At 44.6% G+C, this 18,565-nt stretch overlaps 1 pseudogene; it reads right to left on the bottom strand.

Moving 5' to 3' along the window:
* Window positions 1-5,977: 5,977 nt before the first annotated feature.
* Window positions 5,978-7,466, bottom strand: LOC108524080 (lysosomal Pro-X carboxypeptidase pseudogene; annotated as a pseudogene).
* Window positions 7,467-18,565: the final 11,099 nt, after the last annotated feature.

The following is an 18,565-nucleotide window of genomic DNA, read 5'->3' as shown; positions in this document are numbered from 1 at the left end:
AATGGATGAATACAATGATTATTACTAAAAACATTTTGTTGTAAATGGGGCATGTGTGATAAAAAGGAACCCTCTCTGAGTGTCAAGTACATTGGGCACACACTGCAGACGCTTAGACATGCCTCACGGATGTCAGCAGAGGCAAATGCTGCCTGGCTGCCGCTACCTTCAGGGAACTGTGGTGAGTGCCTTGCAGACATTGTCTCATCTAATCCTCACAAAAACATCACTTTTTAGAGATGAGAAAACAGCCCAGAGAGCCATTCACTTAAAAGTGGAGAAGCTGAGACTTGAACCCACGCTAAGACTGTTCACCACATCACTCACTGGCATCTCTTAGAAAGGCCTTGGTTTGTTAAAAGTGATGCATTTTGATCCTGCCTGCCCAGAGCGGGCAATGGTAAGATTCCTGGATGCAACTTCTCTGCTGAAGAGAACATTATCGGCTCCTGAGCTCAGACTGAGAGACGCACGCTGACTCTCCCCACTGGCTCCCCTTGGATGTCTTCCTCCAGCCCCATTGGTACCCCTGCAAAGGCAAGACTCGTTTGGGTGGTTTTTGAATGTGCCTGCCTGCGTGTTAGTATCAGAGTTCTTTCAGAGCCGGGACTGTGTGGGGTTAAAATGTATAACCCAGCAACTCCCAGGGTCCTTGGTACATAATACGGGCTTGAGAAATGTTTGTGGAACGTACCTGACTGGCTGGGTAAAAATTACAGGCTTAAGTGAGTGTTTGAGAATTCTGTGAGAATTTTGCTTAATAACATGACTCTCATCTCCCATGAATGATGATCAATTCCTTCCTCTGGCAGGAAGTAGTGGTTGGTTTCTGCAGCCAGAGAAATTTTTTTTTTCCCCTGTAACCCGTGGGTGGATTAAAATGGAAGGAGCGAGCCAAGCTGAGCCAGGAAGGACAGCCAAGGTCAGCAGGGCTGACGGATCCCCACACACTGTCAGTAAGAGGAGAGGCTGCAGTCACAAAACCATCCACAACTATTCCAGTTCTTTTCTCCTTCTGGTTCATGATAAAATTTTAATTCTCCGCACCCACTGAAATTAGCCCTGGCCACATGACTTGCTGTGGCCCTGAAATGTGAGCTCTGGGGGCTTGTGTGCAATTTGCCACATTGCCTTCTTCTCGTGCCACAGTGATCAGGGACCTAGGCGTGGAGAAATCTTCATCAACCTGGGTCCTTAAATGTTTGTAGAAATCCCCTGCCAACCCATGTTAGACATGTCGGACCAGCAAGAAATAAGCTTGAAGCCATCCTCACATGATTGACAAGCATTCTGGATAGAAATATAGTTATAATTAAGCATTAATCAGGATGCACTATTTTTTTTTTTTTTTTTTTTCTGAGATAGGGTCTTGCTCTATTGCCTAGGCTGGAGTGCAGTGGCATAATCATGACTCATTGCAGCCTCAACCTCCTGGGTTCATGTGATCCTGCTACCTCAGCCTCCCGAGAAACTAGGACCACAGGCAAATGCCACCACACTTGGCTAGTTCTTAAAATTATTTTTTGTAGAGACAGGGTCTCACTATGTTGCCCAAGCTGGCCTCAAACTCCTGGACTAAAGTGATCCACCCTCCTCGGCCTCCCAACATGCTGGGATTACAGGCATGAGCCACTGCACCCATATGTCAGGCTGCTCTTTGACCCACTTCCTTATAAGGGAAAGTCACGCAGCACTGCATAGCGACCTCTCTCGCATCCTCATTGTTCCTATAGATAGGATCTCTGGTGTTAGAGTCACAGGCTTTTGTTTAAGAATTCCTGAAGGTGTTTTCTAGATCCCAAATTTCAGTGGAACAACGGACAACAACCAGTTCGAAGACCCCCACAGAGAAGCAAAATCATCATGAGAATACAGCTTCTTCCTCTCCCCATCCCATGACTTCACCTTGCACTTTTCTACCAATCAACTCTCTCCACGCTTCAGCCCACTCTGAAACCCTTAAAAACACTAACTCCTCAGGGACACAGATTTGAGGGTTTCTCCCGTCTCCTCATTCATCAGCCCTGTGATTAAACCTCTTTCTCTGCTGTGACCCAATGTCTTGGCGTATTAACTTGCCGCACACATCAAGCAATGGACCTATGACAGTTACAAACTTACTGTATGGGGTCACTAAGATTTGGGGGATGCTTGTTATTGCAGCAGCACCTAGCCTGTCCTGATTAGCTCAGAGGATCTGGGGCAGACATGAGAAGGACATCAAGAAACTGAAGAGTTAAGGAAAAGAGAAACAGGAAATGTGGATTAGGGGGTCAATGTGGACCCTGGAGCTGAGGCAGTTGCCTGTGACTGGGCTGTCCACACTCTGTGCAGCAGGCTGGCTTCCTCTGAGGCTCCAGGAGGGGGAGGTAAGCACAGGCCATGGAGTGATGCCATCCATGTGCAAAGGATGATTTTGCAGCATGTGCTGACTGTGGGTCACCACTGACTGGGGAAGAGGTGGAGGAAAAGGGTTGGGGAGAATGTGTGTCGTGCAGCGAGCAGTGTGATCCCAGAACGTTCTAATGCTCCTCAAGAACAAATGAGTCGGGCATCAACAAAGGAGGCCAACCTCAGGCTTCCTGTGTGGGGAGCAGTGCTGAGCTGGCAGTGAGTTATCCGTTTATTCCTTGTGCACGGTGGCTAATATACTTACTCTGTAGCCACTCCTACAACAGAATACTTCCTCTAGGACGTTGGTTGTTCGTTACTCATACATTCATTCTGCAAATATTTGAGCTCCTAGGCACTGAGCCTACCACAGTGAGTAGACAGGTTTCATGGACTTTATGGTCTGCATATGGCCAAATAATTAATAGCAATTTTCAATATGGATTGTTAAGTACTCTGATAGAGGTAAGTATAGGTTGTCTGGGAGAAGAGCGTAGAAACTAGTCCAGAGGTCTGCAAAGAACGAGGCTGTGAGTAACTGAATTGGGAGTTAAGTACATGCTTCTGCGTAGCAAAACCACCCACAATTGCAGGTGAATAAATGCCACCCTTCCCAGCAAGGGCCAGGGAGTGCAGGAAAATATCAAGTTGCCAGAGGATCTGAGTGCAATAGAAAAAGTTCTGAAAGTCAAAGGTCTTGCAACAGAACATTCATGAGGTGAAGCCTTATGATCCATTGTCTTGGGTTCAGTGTCAAACCAAAGGAGAAAAGAAAAAAAAACAAAAAAAAAAAAAAAAACTGAAGACTAGGTGTCCTGGAAGAATAATTCTTTTTTCTCTTTTTTTTTTTCCTTTTCTTCTCTCTTCTTTTTTTTTTTTTTTTAATGATGAGCCTGCATAAACTCAAGGATTTGAGGATTAAATAGCAATAGAAAATTAGAATTTCACAATGATAATGGGACTGTGCCCATCTATAGTTCACTCTTCCCACTCCACAGAGTCCCAGCACATCATTCTTCTCCCACCCCCTCCACTGACCAAATCTCATCCTTTAAGACTCAGTTTAAAAACCACCTCCTGGAATTAAGTATGCCAAGCCGACTCTAAACAGTGGTCACCTCTCCGGAATGGAAGTGCGTAGGGGAATGAGGGAACTATTCATTTTTTACTTTTATCAATTTTTATAAGTATGTATCATTTTGTTTAAATAAAGCCAAAATTAAGCTTATGAGGAAAAACAAAATTCCACTTCCTCCACGGACCCTTCTCTGCTTCTACAGTGGCCCCATGCTCGTCTCATTGCCATCTACCATTTACTGGTTTTTCACAACTAAGTCCTTTCCTCTACTTTGGACTCAGCCCCAGCTAGAACCACCTGCAGAACGCACACAGCATTGCTCGTATACAGGCCACTAAATGAATGGTTGGCGAAGGAATAAAAGCCTGTAACGCTGGCCCCTCAGCTTACGGAAGCTGTGGGGAATTTTCTGTGCTAGAAAGTCGTGCCTTTCACTGAGCCCCCAGCTTTAAGCAGTTTCATAAGTAGATGTTAACAACTGTGTTCCAGTGCCTGCTGGTTCCCACCCACCCCCGCCAGGAAGAGGCTGGCCAGATCATCTTCCCAGGAAACGTGGAATGATAGTACACGGGGAGCTGCTGGGAGCTGGGGAACCTGCAACTCTTCCTCCTGTGAGGAAACAGGACCCTAAGTCAGTGTCCTGTGTCTAGAGTGCCTGCCCCATCTGTGCTCACCTGGGAAAGCAGCTCCCCTCCCTCCCCTCCCTCGGCGCTGGACATTTTTCCCACGTGGATCCACTAGATGGCCTGCAACGAACACAGTGACTTTGAGGAGGCCTGTGTGGGAAAAGGAAGTACTTCCTTGCTTATCTATTTGTTTGTTTGCTTTGTCACTCACCATTTGTCCTCACAAATCCTTTCAAGTAAAACTGATATTAAACACCAATAACTTGCACATTCAAGAGAGGAAAAGGGCTATGGCAGAGTTGAATCTGTGGGTCTTCAGGCAGAGATTTCTGATTGTTGGCAAAATAATCAGAAATTGTTTTGTCGAATTGATTTCTGAGTGTTAGCATTTTGTTCATTACAACATAACTCTGCATAGAAAGAAATGAATGATTAAATAATTCTAAGGGCTTAATAAGTATCTTTTAAACTGCTTCAAATAAAGAGAAATGACAAGACCTAGTACTGGTAAGTGTGAGATAGAGCAGGCTCATTTGCACATCAACACATCATAGTGGCTTTTACAAACAATGTGGCCTTTGCTGTAAGAGCAGTGAGATGACTGGGCGTGGTGGCTCACACCTGTAATCCCAACACTTTGGGAGGCTGAGGCAGGCGGATCACTTGAGCTCAGGAGTTAGAGACCAGCCTGGCCAACATGGCAAAACCCCATCTCTACAAAAAATTTTAGGAATTAGCCAACTGTGGTGGTATGCACCTGTAGTCAGGAGGCTGAGGTGGGAGGATCGCTTGAGCATGGGAGGTGGAGGTTGCAGTGAGCTGAGATCACACCACTGCACTCCAGCCTGGGCAACACAGCCAGACTCTGTCTCAAAAAAAAAAAAAGAAAAGAAAAAGCCATGAGATAACTCATACTCTTTAACCAGGAAGCTTTGAGGAAATATTTAAAAGTTAGAGAAAAACAATCAGTATTGAAATGTCTAGGTTGCTGCTATTCTATTTGTAGTAACAAAAACTTGGAAATAATTTGCAGAACAACAATAGGGGAATGACTTAGTCAACTGCAGTATATCAATATAATAGGTGAAATTTAAAAGGTGGTAAGTGTGAGCTCTGCCTGTACCTGTGCATGTAAAGTCATGTTTTTTTTTTGTTTGTTTGTTTGTTTGTTTGTTTTTAAATAAGGTCCAGGCTTATTCTTTATTTAAAGCACAGGCCTGGCATGGCGGCTCATGCCTGTAATCCCAGCACTTTGGGAGGCCGAGGTGGGCGGATCACTTGAGCCTCAGGAGTTCGAGAGACCAGCCTGGGCAACATGGCGAAACCCCCATCTCTACCAAAAAAAAAGAAAAAAATTTACAGCACAGTTCAAAGTCATTAAATCATTAAATCCAGTACAAAAGAAATGGCTCCCATTTCCTGGATTGGCATCAGACATCCTACCAGCTGCAATTACATCATTTTTATCTATCGTCTGCTTTTCCTTTTCGGGGGGCGGGGGAGGGTGGGGACTTATAAATGGGTCAAAGAGATTTCAACCTCAAAACCAAGGAGAAATCCCTGCTTGCAGAGAAACACAGGAAATGACTCTTTCTCTGTGAAACGCAGTTTCACTCTGCTCCAGTGATGCGGGCCACTGACGGTGTGGGAGAGCGATCAGGAAGAGAATCTTCCTGGAGGTGGCACGAAGTCAGCAGGAGCCCAGGAAATCACACTCCTGGGATGGCTGCTGTCACCACCATCACCCTCTCTTCTGTCTCCCCTCCGTGCCATCAAATTGAGCGAGGAACAAGGGAAAGTAACTACATGTAGAAAACGGAAGTGAACAGGAATGTGGGTGGTGTGAACATAAAAGAAGAAACTAAAAATGATCAAAAGTTTCTCAGCACTGCTTTCCCGCACTGTGGTGGAAATCTCTGATCCATCTCTTCATGTGTCTAATTTCCAGGGAGGGGGCTAACAGCACAGACATGGGACCGAAGGCCCACGTTCGCTCAGAGATCTAAACGGTGGGCCACTCTGAGATGGTGATGAGCCATCTCACCACCGAAGTTGGCTCAGAGATCTAAACAGTGGGCCCCTCTGAGACGGTGACTGCAACCAAGGTGTCTGTGATGTCCTTGGTTACTCCACCTCCTGACCAGGGGTCTAGTTTACCATTGCTGAAAACGATGTCTATGTGCGAACTAATGTTTTTGCCTCCATACACAGTAGTGATCCAGGAGGGCCTTGGTCCCACACCCCACTGTTTAAAACAGTTATCGGAAAACTCCTTCAAGTTCCATGAGTGAAATTCAAACAGGTCATCGATACAAAAAGGGATGACTATTTCTGTGCAGGCCTGATAACTCCAACCCAGGAATCCCAGACTGCTAGTTCTTGCCTCTGAACTATTCAGGCATGTCACCTGACCTGAATAATTACTCACCTGACCTGAGTAATACGCACTCACAGCTTGGAAAATATTCTGCAGCAGCAATGAATCCGATATATTGGGTTTTTTCAAATATTGGCACATGACCTCGATAGGCCAAGCAGGCAAACACTATAAAAAGTTAGATGCATAAGGATAGCTCACCACTGCACGTCACCCAGGTTTCAGAGATCCAGTCTTTCAAAGATCTTGCGTCAGGAAGGCACGGCAAACTACTGCCCATATTTGAGAGTTGATTAATGGCATCCCAGGACCTGCGGAGGTTCTCTGAACAATATGGACCACCTTTCCTAAAATCTGTAGTTACGATCTTCATAAATACACCGGAAAGTTCCAAATCCTTCAACTGCCAGATAAGGGCATAAATTGCAAGAGCTCCAACTACTATATGAGGGTATTTCGTGCTGAACTAGGCTGCAAGCATGCCACCATAGGGGCCCTAGAAGGCCATGACAGGGCGATTTTCAGCTCCTAGGATTGTTCTTTTCAAGTGTTTGACTAGCTCTGCAAAATCAGCCAGAGCTTTTTCTGATGGCAGGAGATCCTAGTGTCCAGAAACCTTGAACAGGTCATCACAGGGCAGGGACTGTCCACAGTATTGCTGTTCCACATACACCAACACAACTTTCAGTTCCTCAGCCCCATCCCACATGAACCACGTATGATTGCAAAACCAGATGACATCCCCATCATCTTTCTTCCAGTATTTATCAGCTATTAGATACTGCTGTTAAAAAGTTTTCACAGTATTAAATCCAAAATGGTCAACCCTCCGAGGGAAGTGGAGAACCGAGTCGTTCTTGGCAACAGCCAGGTAGGATGTGGGATTGGCTGGTGAGTGCAGGCTGCCGAGAGCCCTTAAGGCCAGCTGGAGGGCTGTGGTGGTCCAGGGCACCAGGAAAGCCAGGAGCAGGAACAGGAGGGCTTGGTGGCCCATGGCTAGGCTAGTGGCTGCAGTGCATGTCTAAAGCCATATTAAGTGAATGTTTTCTCTATTTAAAAAGTAATTTTCTACTTTTGAGGTTGAGTTTAAGAACAGGTTGTTTTTCTCTGAGTAAGCCCTTACACAACAAAATATCACCAGATAAGAGTTAAACAAAAGTAAACTCGCCGGGCGCGGTGGCTCAAGCCTGTAATCCCAGCACTTTGGGAGGCCGAGACGGGCTGATCACGAGGTCAGGAGATCGAGACCATCCTGGCTAACACAGTGAAACCCCGTCTCTACTTAAAAAATACAAAAAAATTAGCCGGGCGAGGTGGCGGGCGCTTGTAGTCCCGGCTACTTGGGAGGCTGAGGCAGGAGAATGGCGTAAACCCAGGAGGCGGAGCTTGCAGTGAGCTGAGATCCGGCCACTGCACTCCAGCCTGGGCGACAGAGCAAGACTCCGTCTCAAAAAAAAAAAAAAAAAAAAAAAAAAAAAGTAAACTCAACAGCTGCCTTCCACCTAGAGCCAAGGAGGGAGTGGACAGCCCCTAGACTGGGGAGAATATAGGGTAGATTTATGGAAAGGGGAGCTGGGAGATGTCTTAGATGGCTTGGGCTGTTATAACAAAATACCACAGACTGAATGGCTTTAACAGTGTAAATTTATTTCTCCTAGTTCTAGTGGCCGGAAGTCCAAGATCAAGGTTCTGCTGATGTGGTTCCTGGAGAGGGACTGCTTCCTGGCTTGCAGATGGCCACCATGTCTCTGTGTCCCTACATGCAGAGGACGGGTGATCTGATGTCTCTTCTCTTCTTGTAAGAACACGAATTCCATCCTCACAACCTCATCTAAACCCAATTACCTCCCAAAGGCCCCACCTCCTAATACTATCCCATTGGGAATTAGGGTTTCAACATATAAATTTGAGGGGGATACAAACATTGAGTCCATAGCAAGGGAGAATTCCACCAGCAGATGTTGGGCAGTGCACAAAAATAGTCCAGGCCAGACCGGACATGGTGGCTCATACCTGTAATCCCAACACTTTGGGAGGCAGAGGCTAGTGGATCACCTGAGGTCAGGAGTTCGAGACCAGCCTGGCCAACATGGTGAAACCTCATCTCTACTAAAAATACAAAAAAATTAGCTGCGAGTGGTGGCAGGCACCTGTAATTCCAGCTATTCTGGAGGCTGAGGCAGGAGAATCGCTTGAACCCAGGAGGCAGAGGTTGCAGTAAGCCGAGATTGTGCCATTGCACTCCAGCCTGGGCAACAAGAGCAAAATTCCATCTAGGAAACAAACAAACAAACAGAAAAAGTAGTCTAGGTTGGGGAGGCTCAAGATCTGCTTCCTCTGAGACTTTAGCTGGGAGCAGTCATAACTGTGGTGAGGAGAGGCTGGGCACTCGGCGCTGGCCCACACATGCACACATAAACCACAGTCAGATTGCATCACTAACAGCCAGTCACACGCCTTTAATTCAGACCTAGCATTTGAAACTAAAATCAAACTACTGCACTATTACATGTTGCACCATCTTGTATACAAGGAGACTTCAAAAAGCTCATGGAAAACTGCAATTAACAGCTTAAAATAAAAAATATAAACTTTCTCAATATAGGCTCCATCAAGTTCAAGACACTTTTGTAAGTGATATTAGCCATCTAGTCAACCCTCAGAGAACTGAGGGTCCTGAGAATTTAACCATGTCAATACAGTCATTTTCACATTTATTAACTGAAGAAAAATGAGTGCCCTTTAAGAATTTTTTAAGATTAAGATATAAAAAAGAAGTCAAAAGAGGCCAAATCAGGACTGTCAGATGGATGCTTAATGATTTCCCCCTGAAACGCTCACCAAATTACCCTTGTTTGATGAAAGGAATGAGCAGAAGCATTGTTATAATGGAGAAGAACTCCCTAGTGAAGCTTTCCTGGGCACTAAAGCTTTAGCTAACTTTCTCAAAACACATTCAAAATAAGCATATACTATCGTTCTTTGGTCCTCCAGAAGGTCAACAAACAAAATACCTTGAGGATCCCGCAAGACTGTTGTCATGACAGTCTCCTGACCAGTCCACTGTTGCTTTGGCTGGACCACTTCCACCTCTTGGTAGCCAGTGCTTAGATTGTGCTTTGTCTTCAGGATCATACTGGTAAAGCCACATTCCATCTCCTGTTACAATTGTTACAGTTCTTCAAAGAAATGCTTCAGGATCTTGATCTCACTTGTTTAAAATTGTCATTGAAAGCTCTGCTCTTTTCTGTAGCTGTTTTGGGTGCAACAGTTTCAGCAGCCATCAAGTGGAAAGTTTGTTCAAGTTTAATTTTTCAGTCAGAATTACGTAAGCTGAACCAACTGAGATATGTATGGTGTTGGATATTTTTTCTGTTGTTAATCATTGGTCCTCTTCAATTAGGGCATGGATAAGATGAATTTTTTCCTCAAAAATTGATGTGCATGGTCTGCTGCTATGGGCTTCATCTTCCATATCATCTTGTTCCTTCTGAAAATGAGCTCTCTGTTCATAAACTACTGACTTCTTCAGAGCATTCTTCCTATAACGTTTTCATAAAGCATCAATGATTTCACCGTCCTTCTTACCCAAGAATCACCATAAATTTGATGTTTGTTCTTGCTTCAGTTTTAGCAGAATTCATGTTGCTCTGATAGGGGCTTTTTACAACATGATAAAACCATTCCTAGTGCTTCAAACTAGATCCCATTCAGACATGTTATAACAAGTTAGTACGAGTTTATTTTGGTGCAGAAAATGAAAACCATAGTTTCCATTTCCATTTCCAATGCATAGTTCTTTCATTATATGCATTTTCCATGAACTTTTTGAAGTTGTGGCCTACATATAAGTTGTGGCCTACAGTTAAGTTGAGCCACTTGAAGGGATAGTCTGAAGACCTAAAGGAAGACGTCATGAAATAAGGCAACATTTGATTGGATACTCAGGACCCACAAGGGGAATTTCCCTGGCATCTCCTTTATTGTAGTAAGAATAGCAAAATACAAGACAGCACTAATTACTGCAACATGCTAATGTCTATTTGAGGATAGAAAAACATAGCAATTTTAAAAGGGTGACATAGACTATAAGATTTGTTTCCTTTCTCCTAGAAGATTGCAGACACCCCAAAATAAAATTTTAAAAAGTACTACAAAAGATGTCCTCAAATTCAAGAATAGCTTTCATGATCACATATTTAAAATATTTATTGACCACATACTATGTTCTGGACCCTGTGGTAGTTTCTGAGGTTATATCATGGAACAAGACAGACATTATCTCTACCTTCATCATGCGTAATCTAATGGAGAAGGCACCAACACTTGCACAATTAATGCTGTCATACAAGTGCTACAAAGGAGAATGTGATTGCTATGAGACTGAAATTGTCTTCGTTCGTTTAGTGTTGCTATACCAGAATATGGACATTGTCTTAAGTCTGTTTAGTACTGCTATAACAGACTACCTGAGGCTGAGTAATTTATAAAGAAGAGAGATTGATTTGGTTCACAGTTACAGTGGCTGGAAAGCCAAAGAGCTTGGCGCTGGCATCCGCTCGGCTTCTGGTGAGGCTTGTGTTGTATCACAGCATGGCAAAGAAGCAGAGAGGAAGCAGGCATGTGCAGAGAGACAAAGCAAGAGAAGCAACCTGTCTTTGTAACAACCTATTCTTGCAAGAACTAATCTATTCCTGAAAGAACTCACCTAGTCTCTTAAGAAAGACGTCAATTCATCTCAATGACTTAGTCACCTCTTAAAGGCACCATCTCCCAACATTATGACATTGGCAATTACATTTCAGTATGAGTTTTGCTGGGGGCTCTCAAACCATAGCAAACATAATGGGGTCCTATCTAAATGGGAATGTGGTGTGGGAGTGAGGAATCAGAGATAATTTTTTAAATAAGTGATTTAATGGAGATCTGAAGGATAAAGAGGGGTTGTCTGAATACAGAGGAGAATAAAGAAGGATACTGGGGAGCAGGGGAAGCAACAAGGGCAAAGGCCCAGGGGCAAGGAGTGAAAGAAGGCCCAAGAGGCTAGAATGGCAGGAACAAAAGCTAGCTGGGGAGGAACTAGATTACCCCGGGTCTTAGAGGCCAAGTTAAAGATTTTGTTCCCGTCCTGGATGCAATAGAAAGTGCACCCACTAGAGTGTTTGAAGCAGGGGGAGTGACACTTGTTAGGAATAACGCTTAAAATCTTAAGGAAACTGAACACTCGAACAAAGGACTTTTAGTAAAGCAATTTTACTTTTGCGTAGAGGGGTGCCTCTTTGGCCAGTTGCCATGAGAACACACTTGAACAAAGGGGCATGAGAGCCTTTATTTTTGACACAAGTCTTGCCCGTTTACCCTTTCTCCATTGGCTGGGGTCAGGTCGTATAATTTAAACTAATCTCTGTTGGCTAAACATTTGATTTTTTTTTTCTTTTTTTCTTTTTTCTTTTTTTTTTTAGAAAGGGTGGGCACGTAAAAGAAAGTGGAGAGGAAGGGGAAAGGGTGTCTGTAATGAGCTAGAATGTTAGTCTTCTTTTTAAATAAGGGAAGAGATGCGAACTGGTATCGATAATGCCTGGTATTGTGGCGTGCATGGGCATTTAACAAAGGCAAAAGGGATAAAGGAGAAAAAGGAGAAAAAAAGGGGGAGTACTATGAATTAAAGAATAAAAGATTGATCAGCTTATTTGAAGAGAAATCCACATACTGAAGGGCAAGAATGAATCTGAGGAAAGTCATCAGGAGGCAAGAGACAACAGGGGCCTGGATTGGGGTCATGAAGATGGACAGAAAGAGACGGACTCATGTTATATTTTGAATATATAATCAACAGGACTTAGTAAAGGCTTGGACATGGGACATGAAGAAGGTGTCAAAGATGACTCTCAATGTGGTGTTCAACTTGAGCACCCTACAGATATTGACCATTTACCACAGGGGCTTTGGAGGTGGGCTGAATTTGGAGGGGAAATGGTGAGTCCAGTTAAATTCCAAGGATGACTTTGGACAAAAAGGAGAGGTCTGAGTTGAAGGTACACATCTGGGAATCAAATGAATAGGATCCACTAAGGAGAGAACACAGAGAAATAGAAAGCCCAGGACTGCATCCTGAAGAATGCCAGGACTTATAGGTTGGGTAGGGGGGGATGAGGCAGCAAAGGAAGCTGAGAAGTGGTCACTGAAACAGGAGAGAAACTAGGAGAAGAGGATGCTTGTGGCAACTGATGGAAGAGAATATTTTAGGAAGGTGATGATCAACACTATTGAATGTTGCTGCCAAATTGAGAAGGACCAAGATGTGTCTGTTGTTAGCAATTCCCATGCCCTTCCTTGGGTGAGGCAGATTTTCTGGGTTGTGAGATAGAAGATAGGATGCAGTGGGTTGAAATATAACTGGAAGGTGAGAAAATGTGACTTTAATGGGGAGAAGGGATGTGGTGTGGAGTTGGAGACAACGGGGCATTGAAGGAAGGATACTAAAGATGGAAGCGACTTGATTGGTTTTCCACTGCTGATTAGAAGGATCTATTATTTGACAGGAGGAGATTCAAGATAGCTCCACCGGGAAGGTCAAAAGGGATGGATTAGAGCCATCTCTTAAAGGCACCATCTCCCTGGGTTTAGAGCCCAGGAGTGAAAGGCTGATTGGACATTCTGTACTTGGGGAATGCGATGGGGAGGTGAGTGGGAGCTGTTGACTGTTAACTTCTCATAGGGTAATCTGGCTGGGCCGTGTGCTGGGGAACCCCTGAAATCAATACTTTCAGGTCTCTCCTCCTGGGTCATCCGATTCCCCTGAGGAGAAGCTTCCAGTATCTTGCCTAGAGGGTGAAGACCTGCCTGCCTGCATTCTGGGAGGTGAGTGAGAGAAAAGCCTGCCCACCACAGCTTCCAGTAGACATAACTCATTTCATTCTCTCGTGCTTTTAGGAGCCTTACCTTCCGTTGTACCTAATGTTCTCAGTCCTGAGACTCTCTGCTTTCTCCACACGCTGAATCTTCAGTCTCCTGATGGGGTTGGGGAGAGGCAGTGGTGGAATGGGTTTGGGGGTAACCGCAGAGCCAATTGCTTTACCTTCACTTCCAGAAGTGCCTTCTTGAGTCGTTTGAGGGTGCTGTGATAGAAATCACGTTAAGCTCAGCTTTCTGCACTGCCAGATTTGACTTTCATCAGTTTTCCAACTTCCAGAACCTCATTGTTCCCTCTCCTGTTCCCTCCTGTTCTCTCTTTACTGTGGTTTGGTAGGGCTTCAGGAGAGGTCAGAATTAGATACAGGTGTTCAATCTGCCATCTTTATCCAGCAGTCAGTGTCAAAGCCTGTCGATTGTAGAGGAATATTTTGGCTTTTATAAGAAAGGAAAAGGCCCCAGTGTCCTGTCCCTTCTGACGCTGTGTGGATACCAACACCCCAAACAATGCCACACACCTAGCTGTGTCAAACCAAACCAACCAAAACAACGAGCACACATCGATGGCAAACTGCAGGGCCCGAGGCTCCGGCAATTCATATTTGGAATTATTAATATACGGACCCAAAGCCTTCCGCCCACTGCATTAGCTACCAAAGACAAAATGAGATACATTTAGGAACATATTCGTCAACCTACAATAATGATTAATAAAAAGGTCCTTTAAGTTCAGAGAAATGATTTCTTCTTTTTTGAAGCCTACAAAGAAATGTCATTAAAAATATTAACAGGAATACAAATAAAAGACAAAAAGAACCTTATCATAATCCTATCTGCTCAACATGTGGTTTGGTTTGATTTGGTAGTTTTTTTCCAGGTTCTCAACCAGTTGTGGTCCATAGACATTCATAATTTGACAAAAAGGATCTTTTTCTGTGTCAACTCTGATTAGTTTGTGAAAGTGGGCTTTTCGGCCGGGCGCGGTGGCTCAAGCCTGTAATCCCAGCACTTTGGGAGGCCGAGGAGGGCAGATCACAAGGTCAGGAGATCGAGACCATCCTGGCTAACACCGTGAAACCCCGTCTCTACTAAAAAATACAAAAAACTAGCCGGGCGAGGTGGCGGGCGCCTGTAGTCCCAGCTACTCGGGGAGGCTGAGGCAGGAGAATGGCGTGAACCCGGGAGGCGGAGCTTGCAGTGAGCTGAGATCTGGCCACTGCACTCCAGCTTGGGTGACAGAGCGAGACTCCGTCTCAAAAAAAAAAAAAAAAAGAAAGTGGGCTTTTCCCCAAATCCTTCCAGTGCCTAAGCTGGGCCCCTTTGGGAAGGGCATTAACTGTTTTGGGTCACTAGCACACAGAACAGTGCTTTAATTGTCTAAAACCAGGGATAAGAGTATTATCCCCTCCTTCTAAGGCGCCCCGTGGTCTGGTGCTTTAGCACATGAGGGAGGCAAAAACCACTCTGGGGATGATTTCAGGTTGGAGAGAACCTGGTTCTAGATTTTTCCTTTCAATCAGCCACAGGGCCTAGCTTTCCTCTGAGCAGAGTCTCTTTTTGGAAGTTTAAGACATTGTGTCTCATAGCAGTACTGACACGGAGGGTTAGGAAGAATCTTCGAGGCCCTCTGGCCAGCACCCCTGATGAGTGACTGTCTTCTGCTGCACACTTCCATGGCTTGGAAACTCACTACTGGAAAGCTCCAGTGACGTTCAGACACATATCTGGGACTAACTACAGTTGACACTTGAACACCATGGGGGTTAGGGGCACTGAACCTCCCCTACCCCTTGCACAGTCAGAAATCTCTGTATAACTTTTGGCTCTCCAAAAACATAACTACTAGTAGCCTACTGTTGACTGGAAGCCTTAGTGATAACAAAAACAGTTGACTGGTTAGCACGTATTTTGTATGGTACACACACACACACAGTATTCTTACAATAAAGTCAGCTAGAGAAAAGAAAATGTTACTAAGAAAATCCTAAGGAAGAGAAAATATATTAAGTGTCCATTAAGTGGAAGTGGATCATCATAAAGGTCTTCATCCTCATTTTCTTCACGTTGAGTAGGCTGAGGAGGAGGAGGGATTGGTCTTGCTTTCTCAGGGGTGGCAGAGGTGGAAGAAAATCTGAGCATAAGTAGACTTGTGCAGTTCAAACCTGTGGTGTTTAAGGGTCAGCTGTGATTCATTAAGCCCTTAGTCTCCCTCCCACCCCCAGCCTTTTACAGTTTTGAGCAGGGAGCATGGCCAAGAGAGGCCAGGCTAGACTGGGCACTGCAGTGGGGACTGGGGATAGCCAGATGCAGCTTGGGTTCCAAGTGAGCAGACGTGGGCACGGAGAGAAAGCCAGGTTATTGTAACCCTAGAAGGCCTGACCAGCAACGGTCCCTGAATTCCAGCTGTGTCAGTCTGATACGGTCCCCGGCATGAACACGCTTAACTATCTGCAGCTCCCAGCAACATTCTGCTTTCCAGTTCTTGACACCTGCTGATCTGTCCTTATCCACAACCACCCACCCCACCCCATCCCCACCTCACAGTCCCTGCCCCAGACCAGGCCCTGACCCTTAAATCAGATTGCTCTATTTAGGGCATAGCAAAGTCTGCAGCTCCCTGTGGTGGATACTAGACTGTCCCGTCACCCGTTCCAGTGCCTTCTGGAGTGCCTCCTTGTTTCATACCTGACAAAAAGCTAAAAACTCCATTTCCCAGGTTTCCTTGCAACCAGGGCTCTGATGGGCTCAGATTCCACCAATGAGAGAGGTAAGCGTGAGGTTTCTTCCACCACCTGAGCCAAGAGGGGTGGGGACAGTGCAAGACAGTCAGTCATTCGGCCTGCTTGGAGGGCCGAGGAGGCAGTGCGAGTGTGGTGGTGACCCCTTACTGTTGGATGGCTTTCTGCAGGGTTGCACTTTGGCCCGTGCTGCTGAGGCTGGGAATTGCTCCTGGAACTGCCTCCCTATAGTCAGCTTCTCCAGCTCTTCAAGGGATTTTGTAAACCATCTAATAATAATGAACCCCATGAACTGGCCAGAGTGGTTTCTATTGTTTACAAGAAAACCCTTTTTTAATGTACCCTCAGATGCTGGTTGACATAACATTTAATACATATATTAATAGTTAATATCCATGTATTGATATCTTGTGACCTTCCATTCACACATCTATGTGTGTGTATATGTACACACTATGTACATATATATGTATATATACACACTGTGTCTGGATATATTTTTATATACATATACACACATATAGTATACACATATACACACAAGTGTGTGTATTTAAGGTATACAGGAGTATTTAAGTATTTAAGGTATATGGCAGGATGTGCATAGGTTATATGCAAATACTATACCATTTTATATCAAGAACTTCATCATTTGTGGGATTTTGGCATGTGGGGGGCTTCTGGAACCAATCCCCCACAGATTCCAAGGGACGACATACATGCATATACACAACGTGTATATGTATACTTATATATACACATACATATATACTCATATACACATACATACATATATACATACATATATGCACATACATATATGCCCATACATATAGTTAGTTTCTCACCACCCCATCCCCACCTCACAGTCCCTGCCCTAGACCAGGCCCTGACCCCTAAATCAGATTATAGATGGGTATATATGTATGTGTATATATGTATGTGTATATATGTGTGTATATATGTATGCATATACAAGTGTGTATATACATGTAAATACACATATACATGTGTAAATACACATATGCAGGCATGTGTATAATAGACATATGTACACATATGTATAATATACATATATCCACATTACATATGTGTCTATATATGAATATATACATGTATCCAGGCAGTGTGTTCATATACGTGTGTGTGTATATGCATATACAGTCGTCACTTAGACTTGTGGGGGATTGGTTCCAGAAGCCACCTCCCACGCCTAGATCCCGCAGGATGAAGTCCCTGATGTAAAATGGTAGAGCATTTGCATATAAGCAATGCACGTCCTCCCATATACCTTAAACACTTTAAATCATCTCTAGATTATTTATGATACCTCATACAATGTAAATAGTTGTTATACCCTATTGTTTAGGGAATAAAGACAAGAAAAATATCTGTATATGTTCAGTACAGACTTTTTTTTTCAAACATTTTTGCTCCATGGTTGGTTGAATCCAGGCACATGGAACCCATAGATAGGGCCTGGCCAGGCACGGTGGCTCACGCCTGTAACCCCAGCACTTTTGGAGGCCGAGGCGGATCACTTGAGGTCAGGAGTTCGAGACCAGCCTGGCCAACATGGTGAAACCCCATCTCTACTAAAAACACAAAAAGTTAATCGGGCGTGGTGGCTCACGCCTGTAATCCCAGCTACTCAGAGGCTGAGGTGGGAGAACAGCTTCAACCCGGGAGGCAAAGGTTGCAGTGAGCCGAGATCACACCACTGCACTCCAGCCTGGGTGACAAAGTAAGACTCCATTTCAAAAAAAAAAAAAGAGAGGGCCTACTGAGTATGTTTGTGTGTATATTGTCTCAACATCAGAACAACCTTGGATGTAGCATTATTCTTAATTTGGAAACAAGCTGAGGGTCAGAGAATTGAACAACTCTCCCAAGGTTTTGTAGCCTGTAAATGGCAGAACCAGGATTGAATATAAAATATCTAAATCCAGAGACTTTGTTCCTTTCTACACTGGCATCCAAGGTAGTTCTCTGAGACATATATAACTGTTATGCTTGAAACCTGCATTTCCTTCCACCTGGCACTCCACTCTCCTTAGACGCCAGGCTTCACGTCACGTCCAGTTTCTAAGATCCTCACGGTTCTAGGTCTGGGTTGGTTTGGCAGCAGGATCATCTGAGAAGACCTGTGGTGTGGGCCAGCACTTCACAAACCTTCACGTGCATGTGAAGTCCGGGGTCTTGTCAAAATGCAGACTCTGATTCGGGAGTCTGGGGCGGGGCCTGGGGCTCTGCCTTTCTTACAATTGCCCAGGTGATGCCACAGCTGCTACAGGTCCCGGACCACTCTTTGAGTAGCAAGAGTGGGGCAGTGTGGCATCTCACTCTTGGTTTTGAATTTCATCTCAGCACGATCTGGGGTCACTTATTTAACTAACGTAACTTCTCTGGGGGCTCAGAATCCTCGTCTGTGAAATGGGAACAA

Source organism: Rhinopithecus bieti, unplaced genomic scaffold (genome assembly GCF_001698545.2).
Source record: "Rhinopithecus bieti isolate Rb0 unplaced genomic scaffold, ASM169854v2 scaffold_76666, whole genome shotgun sequence".
NCBI classification, from domain to species: Eukaryota; Metazoa; Chordata; class Mammalia; order Primates; family Cercopithecidae; genus Rhinopithecus; species Rhinopithecus bieti.
Note: the sequence above shows the minus strand (reverse complement) of the source record. Positions and strands in the feature narration are given on the sequence as shown.